Raw genomic sequence first — 13,939 nt, 5'->3', positions numbered from 1 at the left:
AGCTTTGTTGAACTAGAAATTAGCTGTACTCCTCCATTGATAAATGTCATAATTTTAAATGGGGATTGCAAAGCCCATCACTGACTGGGACCAGGCTTAGTTTTGACTGTCATATTATTTTGAACGTGATTGAAAATTTCCATACCTATCAAAAGCATTTTTAAATTCAAGATGAAAAGTGCCCCAATTTTACCAGGTTAATTTGAGAATAAATTTAATATCATAACACGTATTGAAAGATATCTTAAAGTGTTTTTATAACAGTATCCAGTAGACCTGTATGATTGTTTAAGTCTACTCATGGCCACTGGCTAGTGATGTAACTTAGGGAATTTTTTTTAGTATTTTATTAATTTGCTGAGAATTAGGCTTGATATTAAATCCTTTTCTTGTTAGCAACAGTAATTATGCCTACCCCTAACAGTACATGCTACGTACCTAGCCTAGCCTATGGTGCTCAGTCAACCATCGTATTATGACCGAATTGGGTGTACGTAGAGCAGTTATTTTACTACAGTATATATTTAAAAATGAAAAAAAGTGCGTTGAATGGTATGTTATTTAACACTGAACTTATTTAATTGTTATTTATGTTTATTGCTGGGTAATATTTTTGCATAAAAAGGCAAGGTTAGGGTAATAACTAGTGGTCATGAACGAATTTAATTTATCCCTTTTCAGTTATTTTCGTTTATGGGAAAAATTCATTCAGATATTGACAAAATCGCATCTTTTCGCTTCTTCTGGAATGAATTAACGAGGTCCTGGGCTCTACTGTATTTTTATGATAAGGTAGATTTTTATGTACTTTCACTCTATCATTGAGACCCCTCCATTCCTCCCCTCTGAAGAGATTAAAAGAAGAATGACAAACAAAACATTCACTGTTACCCACCCATTGGGCGGGGTTGGGTTAACTATTGGGAGCATTCGTTAGCGATTCTTTCAATTTTAACTAGTCAAACCTCCACCAATTAGTCGCAGTTTAGAGAGTAAGTACCTAAAAAATATCATAATCATTATTTTCTAATCCTGAGCATCCCATGTGACACCATTTGTTATATTGTACACAAGGTTCACACCTATGTCTTTCTCACAACACTCACGTGGCCACTTTCCAAATTATACATACTTTTTTCTTTGCTCTTCTTGCTAATGACCATGTGCTTTGGTTTCCATAAATTTATAATTTCATTCTTCTCTTTCTGTTTTTCCACATTTCCTTCATCCCTTTCTCAAATTCTGCTGTTAGTTTTAGATTATATGCAGAAAGTAGCTTCCATTATCCTTTTTGGCATGGCTTTTTAGCTACTACTTTCATTTTTATGATGAATAGCTAAGGGCTCAGTGCTGATCCTTGATGGATACCAACATTTATCTTAGATTTTTTGGTGATGACTTTAACAGATTTTTTGGTGTTAAAGTGCTTAAAGTGCCAATTAAGTGAGTCGCCATTCAAACAGAAGATTGAATGGCTAGGCCCGGCAGACGTCTCGTTCACCTGTTCTCCACCAGGTGTGTTTCAAATGGTTTAGCTCTTCAGAATTATCCTTGCTACCATTGCGCATAAGCTACTGGTTTTTTTTTTTTTGAAGTTTCGCTGTTTTTGCACTTGCTTACAGTATAATTTCATTTGTTCATGAAACTTACCTGTCAGATATATATATAGCTGTATTTTTCCGAATCCGACAGAAATTTAAACACTTACGACACACGCAGTGGGAGTCAGGTGGTTAGTAACCCATTCCCGCCGCTGGGAGGCGGGTATCAGGAATCATTCCCATTTTCTATTCATAATTTTTCTGTCGCCGGTGCTGGAAACACCTGTTTGCAGCACCTCCGTCCAGATTTTGGAAACTTACTAGCTACTTGAGTATCCCTTTTGGTTTTTCTTTGGTATCTGAATTGGATCGGTGGCTTGGCACACTTGTTGACTTTGTTTGTTGAATTTTGATTTTAGGTATTTGAATTTTTCTTGATCAAGATGTCAGGGTCTAGTTCTACTAGCGCTAGATTTTGTTCGATCGGCCTGAATTGTAGAGGTAGGCTACTGAAAGCATTCAGTAGACCCACCCATTGCTGTTTGTAAAGTGTGCAGGGGGAATGAATTGTACGGTTTGAAAGTCGTTGTAAGATTTGTAGGTGAAAGACTAACAGAGTCGGGAATGGAGGCGTATGAAACCTATCTTAAGAAACTGAACGAGATAGGGTTAAGGAGGTCTTCCTCCAGGAGTGTTTCAGGTAGGCAAGATTTAAATTATTTTTCCTGCTAACCCTCCTTCTGTAGATTATGCTCCTACCCCTGTAGTGTTGCTCCGGCCCTGAGACAGTGTCGTAGAAGGTAATACGTTATCGCTAATTCTTGAATCGATTCGTAACTTAGAATCAAAAGTGTTAGCTCTGGAGAGCAAAAGTGAAGAAAAGTGCAGTCAAAGTGAGTGCCCCTTGTGTAGTGGAGGGTGCGTCAGATCGGCCTCATTTCGCCTCTAGACCATAGAACCTCTGCTTGACTCCCAGATTACGGGTGGGGAGAGAGCATGTCGAAAGAAATCGAAGGAGGGTTACGAGGAACCCCCACCGATCTGGCGTGCCTTCGGCAGCTTCTGACGAACATACCCAGACTGCCAAGGAGCGTGTCGCGTGCACGTCTTCTCAAGGAGTGCTTTTCTTCTTCTGAAGCTTCCTCGCGCAAGGGGTGGAGCTCTCATACCGCATCACGTCCGCTGAAAAGGACGGCTCGCGTTCGGGACGCTTCACGTCCAAGTTGTTCTCCGGAACAAATTTGCTCGTCGCCTGATAGTGCGTTTGCTGCTTTTCCTCCGCAGAAAGAAGCGTAAGGATTCGTCGGAGGCGGAGTCTTCCCTAGATGTTTCTTTCGAGCGCCGCAGTCGCTCTAAGGTGCGTGAAGCGGCGGTTCCTGGGAGTAGCAAGAAGGCGTCCCCTCGCGCTCTCCTGCTCACAGGATCAGCCCCTCCCCAGAAAAGGAGGCTTCACCTACAAGCAAGATTCTTCAGTCTCTTCAGCAGCAACTTCGAGGATGTTTTTCCTTCGAGAAAGACTGCTCCACGTCGCCGTAAGGATGACAACCTTCCTGTGAAGAGGTCGAGGCGTTCTCCCTCCCTCTCGTCTCGCTCGTCTCTCTCTCCGTTTGAGTCTCCCTCTAGAGTTAGTCCTGCTCCCCAGCAACTTTCTAGAGGAGGCGAGAATTCGTTTCTCGCTCTCGTGAAGCGGTTGTTTCCGCTGATACGAAACTTGTGGATAAGAAGCGAGTTTCTTTAGATGCAGAAATCGCGCTTCTGCGAAAGTCAAACGCGCTTTAGTGGACGCCGAACGTGACTCGGTGCAAGTTTCGCGAGCGCCAGTGGACGCTCAGCGAGTGTTTAGTGGACGCTCGCGCGCACCAGTGGACGCTCGCGCGCACCAGTGGACGCTCGGCGCGCATCAGTGGACGCTCGGCGAGCATCAGTGAGCTCGGCGCGCACCTGTGGACACTCAGCGCGCACAAGTGGACGCCAGGTGTACACCTGTGGAGTTTGAGCGCGCTTCTGTCGGCGCCAGTAGATTGGCTGGACGCAAAACGCGCGCATACGGACGTCAGTTTTCCACTTCCGCAAGCACAAGCAGGAGGCGGGAACTCTTCCTGTTCGCCGTTCTTTCTCTTTTGAGAAAGCTCGGGACTCTTCTTTACTTCCTCCGACTTCTCCAGTGTCTGAAGAGGAAGTTAGTGACGCTTTCGTCGAAAGGGACGAATAGAACAGCAGTTGGCATCCAGTTTCGACGGACTACAAGGTTTTGACTCGTTTACTTCAGTCAGTCTTTGCAGCACCTTCCAACCTGAAGCTCCACGTACTCCTCCCTCTCAGTTTTTTCGTCTTCCAAAGCTGCTAAGATCTCGGGCTTTGTGAGGATGAAGAAGTCGCTTTCTACGAAGCAAGCTTTTAGAAAGGTCCATGATTGGATGGAAAAGAGGAAAGCTTCAGGCAAGACTTCTTTCGCTTTACCACCTTCAAGACTTGGTGGCAAAGCTGGTATGTGGTATGAGACGGGAAAACGTCGGAGTTAAGCTTCCAGCCTCAGCTCAAGGAGACTTTGGTAGCATTGTAGACGCCACCAGAAGATCTTTTTTGTCTTCCTCGAAGGTCTCGTGGACACATAGCGAGTTTAGACTTTCACCTTAAAGGCCTCTTCAGGACACTAGAGGTCTTTAATTTTCTTTGACTGGTGCCTGGGGTATTGGATGCCAGGTCCAGGAGTTCTGATTCCATCACTCTGGGGGAGCTGTCCAGTGTATTGTCTTGCATGGACAAGGCCGTCAGGGATGGTTCTGAGGAATTGGCTGCTCATTTCAGCACGGGACTGCTTAAGAAAAGAGCACTTTTTTGCAATTTCACTGCAAAGTCGGTCTCACCAGCGCAAAAAGCGGATCTTCTTTTCGCGCCTTTCTCAGAACATCTCTTCCCCCAGTCTATGGTAAAGGACATAGCAGCCAGTCTCCAGGAGAAAGCAACTCAAGACCTTCTGGCTCAGTCTTCTAGGGAAGCCTGCTACTTCTTCGGCTTCTGGGTCCTCTGCTTTGAAGAAGTCGAAGCCACCCTTTCGACCCGCTTCTTCCTCCCAAGCCACCCCCTCGAGGAAGAGGCTCTTCAGAGGCAAGGACTCCCGCTCCTTCCAAGAGCAAGAAGTGAGAGGGAAGTCCTTCAGACACCGTAGGGAGCCAGACTTCTACATTTCGCAGGAAGCTTGGGAAGAGAGGTGCCGACGCTTGGTCTCTGGACATCGTCAAGAAGGGGTACAGAATTCCTTTCCTGTCGTTACCCCCGCTGTCTTCGACACCAAAGGATTTGTCTCCGTTGTATCAGGGAGAAAACAGACAGTGCTTCACGATCTATTAGATCAAATGATCGAGAAGCAGGCAGTGGAACAAGTCTTCGACCGGAGTTCTCCGGGGTTCTACAAAACCGTCTGTTCCTAGTGCCGAAGCAGTCAGGGGGGTGTTGCGGCGCCCCGTTCTGGATGTCAGCAGTCTGAATCGCTTCGTTACCAAGCAGAAGTTCAAGATGGAGACACCTCAATCCGTGCTTGCAGCTTTAAGACCGGGGGATTGGATGGTCTCGTTTTAGACCTTATCAGGACGCATACTTTCACGTCCCCATCCATCCCCGTTCAAGGAAATACCTGCGGTTTGTCCTGAAAGGGAAGATTTTCCAATTCAGGGCACTCTGCTTCGGTCTCAGCACGGCGCCGATGGTGTTCACCGTTCTTATGAAGAACGTTGCGAGGTGGCTCCATCTTGCGGATATAAGGATCTCTCTCTACCTAGACGACTGGCTTATTCGAGCCTCATCGCCAGGACAGGTGTCTGAAGGACCTGCACACGACTCTGTCGTTAGCGAAGTCCTGGGACTTCTGGTGAATCTCGAGAAGTCGCATCTGACTCCTTCTCAATCCTTAGTCTATCTGGGGATTCAGATGGACTCAGTGGCTTTTCGGGCTTTTCCGTCCCAGGGGCGACAACTTCAATGCCTGGACAAAGTGTCGGCCTTTCTGGGGAAGGGAAACATGCTCGGTGAGGGAATGGATGAGTCTGCTGGGGACCATTTCCTCACTGGAGAAGTTTGTTTCTCTGGGAAGGTTGCACTCCGACCACTTCAGTTCTTCCTCTCAAGCAATTGGTCACGCAAACAGGATCTAGAAGAGGTCTTGCTTTTGACGAAGAAGTGAAAAAGCACCTCAAATGGTGGTTGGATCCAAAGAAGCTTGCGGAACGGTCTTTCGCTCAAGCTTCGGAACCAGACCTAGTGTTGTTCTCCGACGCGTCCTCCACCGGTTGGGAGCAACACTGGGAGGGAGAGAAGTGTCAGGCACCTGGAGAGGGGAAACAGGTGTCCTGGCACATCAATCTAAAAGAACTCTCAGCGGTTTACCTCGCTCTGAGGTTCTTCGAGGAGGAAGTCTCCAGCAAAGTGGTTCAGATAAACTCGGACAACACCACAGCCTTGGCATACCTCAGGAAACAGGGGGGAACTCACTCTCATTCTCTGTTCGTCATCGCGAGGAATATCCTGATGTGGGCGAAGGCGCAAAACGTCACGATTCTGACAAGGTTTGTGTCAGGCGTGGGAAAACGTGCGAGCGGACTTCTCAGTTCGGCAAAGGACAGCTTCTGCCGACGGAATGGACCCTTCATCAGGAAGTATGCCAGGCGCTATGGAAGCTGTGGGGACGTCCTCATGTGGACGTTTTCGCAACTTCCCGAACGAAGAGACTTCCGCTGTATTGCTCCCCAGTTCTGGACCCGGGAGCAGTGGCAGTAGACGCCCTACTGTGGAATTGGTCGGGACTAGACGTTTACGCTTTTCCCCCTTTATTCAAATACTCGGGGAAGTAATGAGGAAGTTCGCTGCATCAGAAGGAGCGAGAATGACCCTCATCGCCCCCTTCTGGCCAGCGGCCGACTGGTTCACGGAGGTGATGTCCTTCTAATAGACTTTCCGAGGACTCTGCCCCTAAGGAAAGATCTACTCAGACAGCCCCACTTCGAGAAGTACCACAAAAAACCTCCCCGCTCTGAGTCTGACTGCGTTCAGGACTATCAAGAAGTTGGCCAGAGCGAGGGGTTTTTCAAGACCTGTGGCAACGGCGATTGCCAACGCAAGGAGGCCCTCCTCAGTCGCAGTTTACCAATCAAAGTGGGCTGTCTTTAGAAGTTGGTGCAGAAGGAAGGGCATTTCCTCCACCTCAACCTCTGTGAGCCAGATAGCAGATTTCCTTCTTCATCTTAGGAAAGAAGCGAAAACCTAGCCGTTCCCACGATTAAAGGCTACAGAAGCGTGCTTTCTGTGGTCTTCAGACATAGAGGACTCGACTTAGCGAATGATAAAGACATTCATGATCTCATTAGATCATTTGAGACTGTGAAAGTTCTCCAACCTAAGGTACCATCGTGGAACTTAGACGTGGTACTGAAGTTCCTCATGTCGAGTCAATTTGAACCGCTCCATTTAGCCTCGCTTAGGAATCTTACTAAGAAGACTATTTTCCTAACCGCTCTGGCGACGGCGAAGAGGGTTAGCGAAATTCAAGTCATAAGCAAGCATATTGGGTTCAAGGATCATAGTGCAGTTTGTTCCTTAAGTCCTACGTTCTTGGCAAAGAACGAGAACCCTTCCAACCCTTGGCCGAGAACGTTCGAGATCAAGGGGTTGTCGAGCTAGTGGGACCTGAAGCTGAGAGAGTCCTGTGTCCTGTCAGGGCGTCTCAAGTTTTATTTGCAGAGAACCAGAGCATGCAGAGGTTCTTCGGAGAAACTTGTGGTGCTCTGTGAAAAAACCAGATCTTCCGATGTCGAAGAATGCACTGGCGTTCTTCTTAAGAAGTACGGTTAAGGAAGCCCATGAAAAGTGTGGTGAAGTGACATGGAGCTTCTGAAAGTGAAAGCCCACGAGTGAGGGCTATTGCTACTTCGGTGGCTTTTCACAAGAATATGGCAATCAAAGACATTTTGAGCGCCACTTATTGGCGAAGCAATTCGGTGTTCGCGTTCACACTACCTGCGGGAGGTGAAAGCAACATACGAAAATTGTTACTCGCTAGGACCATACGTCGCTGCAGACACTGTTTTTGGGGCAGGAGGTAGCGCTCATCCTATCCTTTAATGGTTTAGGGGAGTTTTTAACTTGTGTTATGGTGTGGGGTTGACCGCCTGCGGCGGATCTCCCTTCCATTAGCTTAGTCTATGTGGGATACTTTTGGTAGGCTACGCCAGGTGTTGGTTTTTACTTCGTTGCCCTCATTTGTATGGTCTATGTCTAGTCACGTCGTGGTCTCGCCCCTGTTGACAGATCATCTGGAGTGCACCAGCTATATAGGTCTCTACCTCGCTGGCAACTCTAGTAGCACAAGCAGACTTACGCGGCAGTAACCTCGAAGTCAGCTATGCTAACAGGTAAGGAATCAAGATATCAATTATCTGCATATATATGTTTCCTAAAATCTTCTATTCTGTCTACTCCCACCACCAAAGGTGGGATTCAGCTATATATATATCTGACAGGTAAGTTTCATGAACAAAATGATATTGTAATGATACAATTAAGTTGTTCATACTTACCTGGCAGATATATATAATCAAGTACCCACCCACCTCCCCTCAGGAGACAGTGGAAATAAAAAAAATTTATGAATAGAAAATGGGAATGATTCCTGATACCGCCTTCCCAGCGGCGGGAATGGGTACTAACCACCTGACTCCCACTGCGTATGCTCGTAAGTGTTTAAAAAATTTCTGTCGGATTCGGAAAAATACAGCTATATATATATCTGCCAGGTAAGTATGAACAAACTTAATTGTATCATTACAATATCATTTTTCCTAGAATGTCCTCTATCGGAAGCAAAACCAATAATATCAGGCTATGTAGGAATGATTTTTTGTGTGAGCAGAATGTTGGAATTTGAAGTAGATCAATGATCGGTTTGTACCGGCTGCAGGGTTACACAGTGTGATATCAAAACTAGATATGAAGAATACAGGGGACTGATTTTAAGACTTAATGCTTAAATATGCTAGATATAGGAGTTACAAGGAGCTACAAGGATTAGGATGTCAAAAAGACTTGTTAGTCCATCTGAGAGACATCATGTGCTCACTTATCTCTAGGAGCAGGTTTTACTGTTCATTCAGTGTCTTAATGATTTTGTCTAGCTTTCTTTTAAACTTCCACACTGTTGCTGTTTACAACTTCTGATGGCAGTTTATTCCATGTGGCACCATGTTTCACATATCTTGTATCTAAAGAAGTTCCCACAGTGGGATGTGTTGTATCGTTTCAGTTCTAGTTTCCATCCATTATTTCTTGTCTGGTTTTCGTTTAAAGTAAATAGGTTTGTCTACTTTTGTTATGCCTTTCAGTATTTTAAATGTTTCTATAAGTTGTCTTTGCAATTGTCTTGTTTCTAAGCCATACATGTTTAGTCTCTCTAGTCTTCGGTAACCTATTTGCCTGACAGATGGGATTAACTTTGTGGCTCTTGCTTGTACCCCTTCTAATCTATTGATGTCCATTCATAGTGTTGGTGACCAAAACTGTAATGCATATTCAAGATGAGGTATAACTATTGATGTGTAAAGCTGCAGCACCGTTTCTTGTTTCTGTATTTGAACTGCCTCTATATGTATCCCACTAGTTTCTGTGCCTTCTTTTCAGCTTTTATGCAGTTTTATGGATTTTAAGTCCTTGGTAATAATTCTTGTTCTACACTATTTATGTCATTCCCAAGCAGCATGTAGCTGGCATGAGGGTTGTTTGTTCCTATTTGTAACAATTAAGACTTACCCATGTTGAAAGGCAATTTGCCATCTCTATGACCACTCTCCTATTTCATTAGATTGTTTCTTGAACGTTCCACTGTATCTGGGTCTGCTGCATTTACACCTCCTGTTAGTTAAGCCTACATCAATGTAAATAAAAAGAAGAGAGGGCCAAGGACAGAATCCTGAGGAACTCAGCTTGTTAAATCTGCCCAGTCTGATTCTTCACATTTGGTATTCAATTGTTTTGCCTTATGTTTGGTTCAATTTACAACACCTACCACTGGCTCCCATGTGCCCAGCTCTTGCTCCTGCGCTTCTTGCTCCCGCTCGTTCATCATGCACCTGTGATTACTGTAGACTTGCAACACTCGGCACTATTATCTTCCGGACTCTCCTTTTATACTCTGCAACAAGCTCGTGCTTCAGAACCGGAAGACGACCTCCCAACGACCCCTCTCCTTGTTTCCGTTTACAGGCTCAGCTCACAGAGGTCCTGAACTGTCAGGAAAGCTCCTCCTGTAGGAGATACCACCACCAAGACTGTCATTAACTTATCCCCTGTCTCTTCAGAAGACAAAGAAGATACAGAAGACTGCACGGCTTACTTCATACAAGTCTCTTCTTCGTTTTTCCTCTTAGGGAATTATCCTGGCTTCTTCTCGCCAACCACTCCTTCATCTCTTGCCTCTACTTTCCTTATGTCTAGGCTCAGCTTGATCTTTCTCTTTCCCAAGATGGTGCCTTTCTACCCACATCTAAGCAATTTTGTTAGGACTTTATACCTATCAGTTCGAACTGACTTATACCTATCAGTTCTTCCCCACATAGTGCCCCTTCATCTGCAGCTATCCTTACTCTGACTAGGCATTTGTTCCGATACGTAATACAAACCCTCGGTCCTTTAACAATAGGAAGTAGCTAGCGGCAGCTGGAACGGTCGTAAGCTTCGAACAAGGGGAGAACGGTAGTTAACTGCTTGTCCGATCGTCGCGCGCCGCGCGACTGGGAGGTAAACAAATCACTTTTGCTTTCGGCCGTATGTGGGAAGGACGTGTTCGCCATCGCTCTGCCCGCTTTGTCGTTTGCTTTGACTTGAGTATTTGCTTCTCTTTCTGTATAAATCAGGAGTGACTGTAAGTACTTTTACAATTCTATTGATCTTTGCAATGAGTGAATTGGAAGAAATGGAGATTTTCACCGCGCCCTCCAGTTGCCCCGTAGAGGTGTCCGGGCTGGAGGGGCGTAGTATGTGGAGGGTTCAGGTCATTCGTTGGATGTGGACCCCCATGAGGTTTGTACTCGTTGCCGGGGGCGAGAGTGCTCCCGCAACGAACCTTGTGTCACTTGTGTTAATTGGTCCGAGGCGCAGTGGGTGCTGTACGAGGGCAGGAAGAGACTTAGGCCGGCCAAGAAGTCATCGGAAAGTCCAGTGACTCCTTTGGGTGACGGACACTTCGTCCTCTTTCCTGCCCCCGGCCAGCCCCCACGTTTCGCGCCTTCCCCTGCGCGGGGGGGGGTAGCGGAGTCCTTTTTCCTCTCTCGATCCGTCGAGTGTGGAGGATTGGGCGCCCGCTACCCGGACGTACAGCTGTACTCGGGGTCTTCCGTACGCTCTTGGGGGGGGTGTTTCTTCCCCAGGGCGTGAGGAAGCCCCTCCAAACTAACCCGACTATTGTCTCCGCAGGTGTGCCATCAGCGAAGGACGACTTGGGACAGGTGTGGGAGTCGCTGGGACTGCAGGGAGTGCCCAGCATCCAGGGGTTGCTCCAGCGGTTGGCGGGGTCGGCTGTGGTCACTCATGGTGCGTGCCACAACTACCACCACAATAACGACACCAGCGTATGAGATGCCACCACAATCTGGTATATACGCCCCCCATATAATGTCGGTGACACCACGGTGGCTATACAAAAACCAAGTTGCTGCCGTGCCAAGGAGGACGGTGCCACCACCACCTGGATTTTTTCCTTTGCCGACCCCGGACTTCCGCCTGCCCAAAGGAGTACCCCCCCTGGGAGCCTGCCGCCAGTGCCACGGATGTCGGTAACTGCCGACAGGACGCCTGGCTCTCCCGTGGTACCTGCCGTGCCTGCCGTACCTGCTGCCGTTCCAGCTACTCTTTCCATTTCAGATCGGCCTGCACTTTCCCTTTCAGATGTTCCTGCCGTTCCTGCTGTTCCCGGACCTGTTCCTGTTGTTCCTGTTGCTGGTGTTGCTGTCACAAAGGCTCAGGTCTTTCCGGACAGGTGCAGTCGGGCCCTGTTGCTTCGGCAAACTGCCCCGGCTCCCTCCTGGATGGAAGACCTGACGTCTGTTCTGCGGAGCCTGGCGAAGAAGAAGAGGAAGAGGAAGAAGGTGTCGTCGTCGTTCTTCATCGTCTTCTGCTGCCTCTCCTTCCCCTTCGACTTCTAAGGCCAAACAGCCGCGAAGAAGAAGAAGGCTGCCTCCTCCCCCCCTAAGAAGACTCCTTCGGGATCTTCTAAGGGCCCGGCTCGCTCAGGCGAGCTGGGGAGCTCTTCTGCTGGTCCCTCCCGTTCTTTCCTTCGGGGAGGAACGGGGCCCGTCGCTTCTTCTGCAAAGAAGAAGTCGACGGGGACCAGAGGTGCACCAGCCTCGGCTGGTGCGTCCTCACCTGGTGCTAGCGGTTCTGCCGCTAAACCAGGTTCCGTCTCGGCCGCTTCTCGTTCGCGAGAAGCACCGAGTGGACGCTGCTTCTAAAGAGGACCGTCCAGCCAAAGTTTTGACGCCCGAGCTCGCTCGCCGTCAAGACAGCGGCGCGGAGCAGAAGACTGGCGAGAGTCGTTGCACGCGACTCTCGCCAGGCCAGTGGACGCTCTCGCAGCGATCAACTGGACTGCTCGGGCTGACGTGACGGTCGCTGACCGGCCACGGGTTGAGGCGAGGAAGGAGTCCCCACGGGGCCGCGGGTACCAGCCACGGCTGGTACCAGCGGTTTTGACGCGACCGAGAGGACGCTGGCCGGTCTCGACGCGAAAGGGAGCCTAGCAGGTCACCCGTCCGCCGCTCCCGATGGACCGGGCGGAGACGGTGACCAGCGGCAGCTCGCCTGACGCTAGAGATCGGTCTCGACGTTCTCAGCCGAGCCAATCGCCCCAGGGCGTGAGCGGCAAGGCTAGGCCTGCTGCTCGACCGTCACCGCGGGGTTGACGATCAGCAGCAGCCCTCCACGCACGCTGGTCCTGCCAGCGAGCGAGGGGGAGCGTCAGGTCTGCCTCTCCTGTACCTTCAACCTCCTCGGGCTATACCGGGAGGAGCGAGGTACCAAGGAGCGATCACGAGAGGTGCGCCGCTCGTGACCCAGCTATGACGCCGTGCGGCTCAGGCACGGTCTTAGGACCGACCAGAACGTACGCGCAAGTAGTTGGAGGCGACCGTCAGGGGTCTGTCGCTGTTCCTCCTTCTGAAGGAGGTATCGAGGGATATGCTCTTGCTGGAGGGACTGGACGGTCCTACTCCACAAGACGCTGTGACGCCTGAGATACAGAGGAAACTTCGCAGAGGTCATTAAGTTGATGCGTCTGCATAATGACCTTGCGGAAGGATCGCCGCTACCACCAGCAGAGCCCACGTCCCGGCTCGAATCTTTTATTTTGGGGTCCCAAGAGGGAGCCCAAAATGATGATGGGGTTTGCCACGATCGGAGCTTGCGGACTCGGTCCTGGATCAGGTGGAGAATCTCGTCTCCGGACGGGAGGACTCGCTAAAATCCGGACGGTCCTCTAAGCTGCTTCTCCTCCTCTACAGCGGCAGAGGCGATTTTACGTGCCATCGGAAGACCCGATATTGCCGAAACAGGTTAACCCGGAGTTAGCGAGGCTGACTCCAGGTGTGTCCCTGCAGCAGCTCCTGTCGGAGAACTTATGGTTCTCGCAGCAGGAGGCACTTGCCCTGGAATCTACCGCTATGGCAGCATTCCAGGCAGTTTCCTGGTTGGATTTGTGGTCCCTCACAATATCCAAAGTAGCGGCCGGCTCTGGGATGTTTCTGCTCTCGAAGACGACGCTTCTTTCAGGAGACTGTGCCAGTCTGGAGGAAGAGCAATCTCTTACCTCGCCCATCAGACTGCTAACCTGTGGGCCAACTTGGTTCTTCGAACGTAGGGACGCAGTCCCTTACCACCCGAGTGACCAAGGGGGCCGGGCGTGAAGCGGCACTCGGGCTACGAAATGGACCTCTTAGGAGTTCCCAGCTCTCTTTCCTGGAGAGATGGTGGACGCTGCGGTGGAACGGCGGCGCACTGACGAGAGTGACCGCTTAGTCCACCAGGCAGTCTCGAAGGTTTCTGGGCAACCTCGAGTAACTGCGGCCAAACCAAAGAGCTTGGCTAGCGCTTCCACGGCGGCGAAGACGGTTGCACCGTCCAAACCCCGTGCGAAGACTCCAGCTGTTTCAACTTCTGCTAGAGGAGGCCGCAACCAGCCCATCCTCCCAGCCCTCCTTTCCCGAGGAGGTACTGGAAAGAAGTCGAAACGAGGAGGGAAACGCTAGGGGACGGCGTTCCCCCTCACCTGCTGCCGGAAGTGGGGGGGTGACCTAGCGAGCCATTGGGCGACTTGGCAGCGCTACGGCGCCGAGAACTGGATAGTAGACGTCCATTCGGGAGGG

The 13,939-nt window shown here is 49.4% G+C and overlaps 2 protein-coding genes across 2 annotated transcripts in view; one reads left to right on the top strand and one right to left on the bottom strand.

The window, feature by feature from the left end:
• LOC135221193 (putative pre-mRNA-splicing factor ATP-dependent RNA helicase PRP1) overlaps nt 1–13,939 on the bottom strand; it is a 171,045-nt gene that overhangs the window by 62,543 nt on the left and 94,563 nt on the right. The gene's annotated exons all lie outside the window — the stretch shown is intronic.
• LOC135220637 (ATP-dependent RNA helicase DHX15 homolog) overlaps nt 1–13,939 on the top strand; it is a 64,761-nt gene that overhangs the window by 22,078 nt on the left and 28,744 nt on the right. The window lies entirely within an intron of this gene.

This window comes from Macrobrachium nipponense, chromosome 2 (genome assembly GCF_015104395.2).
Source record: "Macrobrachium nipponense isolate FS-2020 chromosome 2, ASM1510439v2, whole genome shotgun sequence".
Taxonomy (NCBI): domain Eukaryota; kingdom Metazoa; phylum Arthropoda; class Malacostraca; order Decapoda; family Palaemonidae; genus Macrobrachium; species Macrobrachium nipponense.
The sequence above is the reverse complement of the archived record's forward strand: the minus strand, read 5'-3'. Positions and strand labels throughout refer to the sequence as shown.